General features: G+C 49.1%; 1 pseudogene; it reads right to left on the reverse strand.

Annotated features, from left to right (window-relative positions):
* Positions 1 to 4,287: 4,287 nt before the first annotated feature.
* On the reverse strand, positions 4,288 to 5,865 carry LOC102754282 (annotated as a pseudogene).
* Between the last annotated feature and the right edge of the window lie 3,462 nt (positions 5,866 to 9,327).

The raw sequence follows: 9,327 nt of genomic DNA on the forward strand, positions 1-9,327 counted from the left end.
CGTGACGACACTGCGGGTCGCGAGGTGCAGCGCTGGGCGCGCGGAACTCCTTTAATCGCGAGAGGCAGCTCGGGAGCGGCGGCAGCTATTATGCCATTTGGAAAGATGGGAACGTGGCTGATGTAGGTGAAGTCGATTGCCTGGCATCATAAAGCCAGTGACAAGGTGGCCGACCCCCATTCTTCAGCCCGATGCTCTCCTAAGTGCAAATCAACTCACTTTCTTTCTATTTTTAAAATATATACATTTTTATTGATTTCAGAGAGGAAGGGAGAGGGAGAGAGAGATAGAAACATTCATGATGAGAGAATTGATTGGCTGCCTCCTGCACGTTCCACACTGGGATGGAGCCAGCAACCTGGGCATGTGCCAGTTGAATAATTCCAACAACATGTGCCCTGATCAGGAATCGAACCGTGACCTCCTGGTTCATAGGTCCATGCTCAACCACTGAGACAGGCCAGCCAGCCGAGCCACCCCACTTTCACGAATATTTCCTCATCGCTGTTGTGCAAGGTCTCCTGTGGGCACCCGGGAGGATTAAGTGAGATTAGCCGATTATGTCTAAAAACAGAGCCAGATTTAGTAATAAGCACAAGTCACTCGTGGTTGTTAACGGCAGGCCTGCGTTGGTCAAAGAAGTACAGTGTTGTGTGCAAGGGGATGAATTACATTTAAAGGAAAAAGTGAACGAGTCTGAGATTCTAGACGTTGACTAATTCCAACAACAGCCATTCCACGCTAAAGAAGGACCCTCTCGCCCGGCCGGCTGGCTCTGGAAGTGTCTCCAAACACTTTTCTGTGTGTGTGAAACGACTCAGGAAAAGTATACCCACCTGCTTCCAACATAAGGGTTTTAATAAATGATTAAAAAATACTTTGTGAGTGGCGTCCATCTGTGGCTCCCCGTGTGCAGCCCCTGGGTGTGTCTGGATGCCTTTCTTCTGCCGCTCGCTCGGACTTCCCACCGGGAGGACTGCAATCCGTGACAGCAGAGCCACACGTTGGGGACTAGCCCCGGGTTTGTGCTGGCTGCTTGCAGGGGGTGCCTGCGTGTGCCAGCCCGTTCCAGGGGCCGTGGGGTGGGCAGGGGCCAGACACAGCCCCATCAGTGCTCAGAGTGGAGGTTCTGGGAGCCCAGAGCAGGGAGGGCTGGCATCTGGCTGGGAACCAGGAGAGGGGATAGGGAGCTGGTAGCAGGTGAGTGGGACCTCGAAGGAACAGGAGGTGTTTCAACATCGTCACCTGTACTTCCCAGCTCTCAGTGTCTGGGAGGCCAGGCCTGGGCACAGTTGTCTCCCCCACTCACACGTGTGTGAGCTCAGGCCCAGCCGTTAAGGTGACTTATCCAGGGTCACACAGAGCACCTCTGATCGGACCCCACCTTTCAAATGGTCGGACTGTTGTTTTTTCCAGTTAGTCCCACCCGTTCCGGTTGCCTATGCTGGATCCACCCTGCCCTTCCCACGGGGGTGAGGACCGGGATCCAGAGCGGCCAGGCTGAGCTGTGAGGGCCTGAACATATTCCGTGCACAGATCCCCAGCATGTCCTCCTCCCACCTCTCTCAAGGCCTGACATGCCCATTGTTGAGTCATTTCTGACTTATCTACCCATTTCCTTAAACCAGAAATCCGAGTCATCTTTTATTTTTTTAATATATTTTATTGACATTTTTTTTACAGAGAGGAAGGGAGAGGGATAGAGAGTTAGAAACATCGATGAGAGAGAAACATCAATCAGCTGCCTCCTGCACACCCCCCACTGGGTATGTGCCTGCAACCAAGGTACATGCCCTTGACTGGAATTGAACCTGGGACTCTTCAGTCCACAGGCCGACACTCTATCCACTGATCCAAACCAGCTAGGGCCCAAGAGTCATCTTGATCAGCTCTCCCTCACCTCCCATACACCCCAGTTCACCTCCAGAACATATCTGGAATACTGCTACCAAGACATTTAGTTCCTCATTAGTTCTGACAGTGACGCTGAAGTCGATGCCCAGAGTCCATAGCCAGGGAGAGGCAGTGCCAGGATTCAGCCCCAGCGATCTCTCAGCACCACAGGAAGTAGAAACCACCTGCCCCTCTCCATCCACATGGCCGCACCACCGGCCCTTTCCTGGGTCAGACCAATAGCCCCTCACTGGACCATTTGACGCCAGTCTTGCCTCTCCGGGCCATTCCCCATAGAGAACCAGCAGGATCCTTCTAAAACATAGGGCCCTCACATCTCCTCGCTTAAGCCCCTTCCCCCCAGGCTCCCTAGTGCCCTCAGGATAGAGCCGATCCCCTCCATGTAGCCCTGAGGCAGCCTTGCAGGATCTGCCCGCCGACAGAGGCAGACGCTGACCTCCCATGTTGCGGATGATGCCCATGCTGCACCGCACATGCCTGTTGGGTCTCTGCTGCCTTGGTACCTCCCGTTTCCCCTGTGCCTTCACCCTCCACAGCCAGTAAGCACCTAGAGTAGCGTTAGCCTCCTTAGGGGGACATGGCAGAAAAGGGCAAGTACAAGAGAACACGGTAAGCATTTTGAAGGTGGGAACAGTGATTTCGGGTCCACGAGGTGCAGTGACAAACGTAGATACACGTGCCACCGACGGAGGAGTGCAGAATGGAGACACCCAGCCTGCGATGTCCAGAAAACCACCTGGAGGAGAAGACTTCGCTGGCGTCTAGAAGAATGAGCAGCAAAAGCAAGTCTAGAACAGTGGTTCTCAACTTTGGCTGCACATTAGAATCCCCTGGGAATCTTTTTAAAATCCTGACTTCTGGGCCTCCTCCTCCGGAAATTCTGTTTCTTTGTTATGGGGTGGGGCCACAACATGAGTAACAAAGAAACAGAATTTCCGGAGGAGGAGGCCCAGAAATCAGGATTTTAAAAAGATTCCCAGGTGATTCTAATGTGCAGCCGAGGTTGAGAACCCCTGAGCTAAGCCTTTGTGTCTGGCCCCACTTCCAGGCCCAGGTGTAGCTCTCGTTGCTTCTGTGGGTTGGAGTAAATGCCTTCACATACGTAAGTGAGGATTATTGCTGATAGTTTTGAATTATCAAAAAAGAAGATATCAGGACCACAGAGGTCAGGCCATTGGTTCAGTGAACACAGACTGTCCCCAAACGGGAGACAGAGCATTTCCCCAAGAGGAAGGGCACGATGCCTGAGCCAGTTTTGCTCAATGGATAGAGCATCGGCCGTCAGACTGAAGGTCCCAGTCAAAGGCATGTACCTCGGTTGCAGACTCGATCCCTGGCCCTGGTTGGGGTGCGTGCGGGAGGCAACCAATCAATGTGTCTCTCACATCCATGTTTCTATCTCTCCCCCTCCCTTCCACTCTCTCTCAAAATCAATGGAAACATATCCTCAGATAAGGATTAACATCAGTGTGGGCATTGACCATAATAGCCCTGTGGTGCAGCCTCCTTGAAAACACCCAGATGGGCTCCGGCTGTTTCCCTCTCCAGCTGCTGCTTGTTGGAGGCTAGAAAGACGATTGCACTGCCCTGGGGACCAGGTGGCAGGCTGCTGCACAAGGCTGTGCGGACACACCTTGGAGTTGCTAGATCAAAAGCTGCCTTTAGATGCCATCGATTCAGAATGAAACGACGATCTCCCACTGCGCGAGGACCCAGAGACCACCCAGCTCCGCTTCCTCGCTTTCCAGGGGGAGAAATGCCGGGTTTGATAAGGAAGGCGACTTGCTTCTAACCAAGGCTGAGTTCCTGGTTTAGGCAGAAGCAGAATCCAAATCTCCCGGATTCCAGACCATCCCTCTTACTGCGTTTGGCTGCTTAGAAGACAGAAAAAGGCTTCTGGTTTCATTCTGTTGAGATCTTGATTCTGGGCATGTTCTCAAATGTTTGGATTAAATATCTCTTATAAAACTTTCCTGTAGGTTTGGATATTCCAGGACATGGTGATGAGCCAACTTAGGTGCTATTGTGATGACTGCAAGCTGCATTTTATGCAATACCTGTGAGAATCAGAATTCCTCACTTCATTCCACTTAATTACAGCTTGTGTATAGTAGGAAAACTTCTATTTAGCATTTGGCAAATTTTTTTTACTTCAACTGGATCCTATTTGTAAAAGGAAAAAAACCCAAATGACACTAATCTTTTTCTTTTTTGCTGTAAAAAGCTTTATTGTTTCCATTTGGTCCGCAGCATGGGAGAGGGCTCCCGGGAGGTTAAAAGGATGCTTAGTGGTTGCCGGGAGAGGCTCAGGCAGAAGCCAGACACCAGGGGGACGCAGAGGGCCCCTCAAAGGCCTCTGGGCTCCACAGGCTCCTACTTGAGGGTGAGCCTTTCACAGAGCCAGCTGCCGCCCATCTTCTTGATGAGTTTCGCCTGCTCACCCAGGACGTGATTCTCACGGAAATCACAGAGACGAGGGTCTGTGCGGGCAGAACCCAGGGCCCACAGGTCCGGAAGGGCCTGGGTCAGGTTCTTCTCCAGGTCCACACCGGCTTCCCTGTTGTCCCGAGTGTCACCCACTCATCGTGGGGCGGCTTCCGCATGTCCTGGAAGAGGGTGCGGTCGCCACCCTGGTTTTGCATCTTCAAGAGCTGCTTGGCACCCTGGAGCTTCTCCTCTGCCAGCTGGAGAAAGAAGTAGCCACGCCCTTCAGAACCAACCACAGCGGGGGAAATAGAAGCCCCGAGAGAGGTAGGTGGAGGCGGCCGCAGATGCAGGGTGAGCAGGCGGTTGACCGTAGCCTCCCCCACAGAGGAATACTTCTGATGGATCTGGGAGCTTGTGGCTGCTTGGCAATATGGAGTTAAGCTCAAAAAATGGTGTTGGCTGGTCTCGGAGGCCGAGGATGACGAGATGGTTCTGAAGGTGGCGACTGGGAAAGAGGTTGGAGGTGGTTGGAGGCTGGAAGAAGGGGCATCCCATGGTCTGTTCCGTCCAAATACCGTTGAAGCGAGAATCGTTCTCGGGGAATCTGCCAACACTACATTCTTTTCAGGGAACTGGATATTCTTGTCCCCCCAGTATTGTAGGAAAAGCTACAACAAAGTAGATGAAAAGTACAATAATGTGGTAGTAGAGAGAAGGGGTCTTGTTACAACGGGGAAGTGCCGCCGCCCCACTGAGACCAGTCACCTGAAGTGAAATAGGGATCAGTTACTTCTCAGCGCCTGGCTCAGGGAAGTGCTCAGTCAGCGTCAGTGGTTCATCTGTTTGTGGTTTCCTGACGTTCCTGGCTATGCAGAGTACAGCCCTCACCGATGGTGACATTAAGGGCTAATATATCCGGACACTGAATTTGTTATTTACTGTGTGACTTCTTCAGTGACTTCTGTGTTTCAAAAGGAAGTAAGGACCGGCAGCAATGGCTCAGTGGTTGAGCCTTGACCTATGAACCAGGAGGTTGCGGTTTGATTCCCAGTCAGGGCACATGCCCAGGTTGCGGGCTCGGTCTGTGGTGTGGGGCGTGCAGGAGGCAGCCAATCAATGATTCTCTCTCATCATTGATGTTTCTATCTCTCCCCCTCCCTTCCTCTCTGAAATCAATAAAAATATATTTTAAAAAATAAAAAAGGAAGTAAGGAACAGATGCAGGATTTTGGAGATTTTGAGATTTGGTGGTTCGGGAACTTTTCTCAGCGTGTGTGTGTGTGTAAGTAGCCACAGTGTGTGTGTGTGTGTGTGTGTGTGTGCGCGCCCGCGTGTGTGTTAAGTAGCCACACCTGTAGAGACGGTAACAGGCCTCACTAATTAAGCATATGCCAGTGTTGCAGGTGGGCTGGGCTGGCTGCGCATCTGTGGTCCGATGCTGCCATCTGGTGGTAAACATGGAGGAATGCTCCCTGCAGGATGCGCAGGGGCTGAGCGTTTACCTGGGTCCTCAGCGGTCCCCATTCTGCCTTCGGAAGAGAATGAGGTAATTTTTACCAGAAAGTAATTTTTACAAATTTATAAATTGGAAAAAAATGGATGCATTCTGGAGTAAAATGTATGTCATCTCTATTTGAATTTTTAAAACTCTATTTTTAAAGACTCTTTCAGAGCAGTTTTAGGTTCACAGCAACATTGAGCAGAGGGTACAGATGTTTTCCCATATACTACATGCTCCCTGCCCTGCACATGCACAGCCTCCCACATGATCAACTCCCCACCCAGAACGGTGTGTTTGCTACACGTGACGAGCCACCACTGCACATCATTGTCACTCCCAGCCCATAGTTTGGTTAGGTCCACTCTTGGTGGTGTACATTCTACACAGGCTTGGGCAGGTTTATCGGCCCCTGTGATATCATCCAGAGTGTTTTCACTGCCCTGGTGCCCCCTACTCACCCTCACATCTTTATTGTTAACTTTACATAGAAACTTTACAAAATGCCAGGCCACGTAAGGCCATGTACCCAAGACCCTGTTAAATGCTTTGCGTTGTGTTTATACTATTATTTTTATAATATAGACGTGTCTCAATACTCTACTATTTATACTTTTTAAATATGAACATTCTAACATATGTTAATTGGAAAGGACATAAGATAAAGTGAAGAGCCCTGGCCAGTGTGGCTCAGTGGTTGGGCCCTGTGCACCTAAAGGTTGTCAGTTTGATTCCCGGTCGGGGCACATACCCGGGTTGCAAGTTCAGCCCCCTGTCTGGGTGTGTGGGGGAGGCAGCTGATCGATGTTTCTGTCTCATATTGATGTGTCTCTCTCTCCTTCTCCTCCCCTTTTCCCTCTCTAAAAATCGTTAAAAATATGTTTTTAAAAAAATGAAAAGAAGAAAAAGCTTCCCTCCCCCTACCCTGTCTCTTTCCCCAAAGAAAACCAACATAGATAGTTTCTTCTGGATTTAACAGTAATAACACAGCATGTATATATGTGGGAAGTATGAATCTCAGTCCACAAAGATGTGAAACAAATAGGCCTTTATTTTAAAAACAAATATTTTTGCCCTAACCCGTTTGGCTCAGTGGATGGAGCGTCGGCCTGCAGACTGAGGGGGTCTCGGGTTTGATTCCGGTCAAGGCATGTACCTTGGTTGCGGGCACATCCCCGGTGGGAGTGTGCAGGAGGCAGCTGATCGATGTTTCTCTCGCATCGATGTTTCTAGCTATCTATCTCTCTCCCTTCCTCTCTGTGAAAAAATCAATAAAATATATTTAAAAAACAAACAAACAAACAAAAACCCAAATATTTTCTATTTTAAGCCCACATCTTGACAGGCTGGTGGTAATGGTACCCCCCCGCCCCCCAAGAGTCATGTTGCATGTTATACTTTTGGGATTTGCTGAGGGGACATTTGGCCCTTGGTCTTCCATTCTCCCAGGGGATCTTTAAAAGTCCCTGTTTCTGACGCTTCGGTGGCCCTCCACTGCTTCCGTGGCATGCTTAGGGCATGGGGCTCTGCCAACCCTGCCCATATCTTTGTTTGTCTAGAGCAGGGGTGGGGAACCTTTTTTCTGCCAGGGGCCATTTGAATATTTATAACATCACTTTTGGGCCATACAAAATTATCAACTTAAAAGTTAGCCTGCTATGTTTGGGTAAGCATTTACTTAACTTATCCATAATGCCTAGGCAGGGCCAGACCGAATGATTTCGTGGGCCCCACCCCTGGTATAAAGGAACCACTGGACCTGGCCTCTCTCATGTCCTGTGGCCTCTTGGGCATCGCTACTGGAACACAGGACTCTTCCTGACTTCCTGTCCACTTATTTTATCAATTATTGGCAGAGAGCTCTAGCTGGTTTGGCTCAGTGTATAGAGCGTCGGCCTATAGAGCGGACTGTGGACTCAAGGGTCCTGGGTTTGATTCCGGTTAAGGGCACATCCCCGGGTTGCGGGCTCAGTCCCCAGTGGGGAGCATGCAGGAGGCAACCAATCAATGATTCCCTCTCATCTTTGATGTTTCTATCTCTCTTCCTCTCTGAAATCAATAAAAATATATTAAAAAATTATTGGCAGAGAGGTACTGAAATCTCTAACTATAATTGTGGCTTTGTCTATTTTTACCAACCACACTTTGAGTAGCAAGTATGTAAGTATCTCCTGCTACTTCCCTGGGAAGCTTCTCTGACCTCCCAGCTCACCCCCAGAATGAGGTGTTTACAGAGCACATTCTAATTTTCCTGCAGGAACACTTGAGCCCTTAGCACAGTGTTGAATTGCCTATTAATTTTTCTGTCACCTCCACTAGGTCATATGTCCTAGACAACAGCAACTGTGTTTTGTTACATTCACATTTGAAAGACCCAATAAAATATTTGATGGTGTAAGAAAGATATTTGAGGCTCAGTAGATGAACATCTGGCATAACTAAAATCAGGAACAAGAGCTCAGAGAATTCAGGAAATTGCAGCAAGGAGTGGCAGTCAGAATATAAGGTCCTTGGGAATTAACAAAAATTACTGGGGAGGGCGTGGCCTTTCACATGATGAAAAATAGAGCAAAAGCGGCTGAGAACATCCGGCACTGGGTTTCATTAGCATCTACTCAAATTTGGAGGGTCATAGATTTGATTTGTTTTTTTGGTTTCCCTTTCTACCCCATTTCAAAGGATCCATGTGAAATGTTGACCAGCAGCCCGGCCGGTGTGACTCAGTGGTTGAGCATCGACCCATGAACCAGGAGGTCATGGTTTGATTCCCGGTCAGGGCACATGCCCGGGTTGTGGGCTTGCTCCCCAGGGTGGGGCATGCAGGAGACTCTACCGTAGCCACTCACAGACTCACTCCCCTGGTTTACTGGTATATATATGAATTTGTTCAGATTTCTGTTTGCTAGGAGCTGGCAATACAGATATAACTTTGATGTGGTCTTTGCCCTTGAGAAGCTTATGGCGTAGTAGAAGAGAACAATAAATGGATTTATGAATTATTGTATCTTTACAATAATTTATGATTTCTCATGAACCTGTGGGTTGGCTGTGGGTTTGCTGGGGCTCAGTAAGAAGATTCTTCTACTTGTCTTGCTTGGGTTGAGGCTCTCCTGCCGATGCCTTCAGCTGGCTCTGGGGCTTGGGTGGAAGACCCAGTAGGGCTTTACTCAGGTGTCTGGTGCCTCAGCGTTCCTCCATGTGGCCTTTCTCTTGCCTTGTGGTGCCTCGGGGAGGGGTAACAGAGTGAATAGGTGTGAAGTAGCACGCTCACAGGGAAGGAAGGAATTGATGGCAACCCTTTTTGTAGATTCTCCTCTGCAGGTAAAAATAAATAAGAACCATAGTTAAAATTCAATGAGCCCTTATATGTCAGACAGCAGGCTAATACCTGACACATATCAGAAATGCTCATTTTATTGCTCAACCCATTGAAATAGGAATGGTTTAAAATTTTTTTTAAAAAAATATTTTTATTGATTTTAGAGAGG

This window comes from Myotis davidii, unplaced genomic scaffold, assembly GCF_000327345.1.
Source record: "Myotis davidii unplaced genomic scaffold, ASM32734v1 scaffold590, whole genome shotgun sequence".
NCBI lineage: Eukaryota > Metazoa > Chordata > Mammalia > Chiroptera > Vespertilionidae > Myotis > Myotis davidii.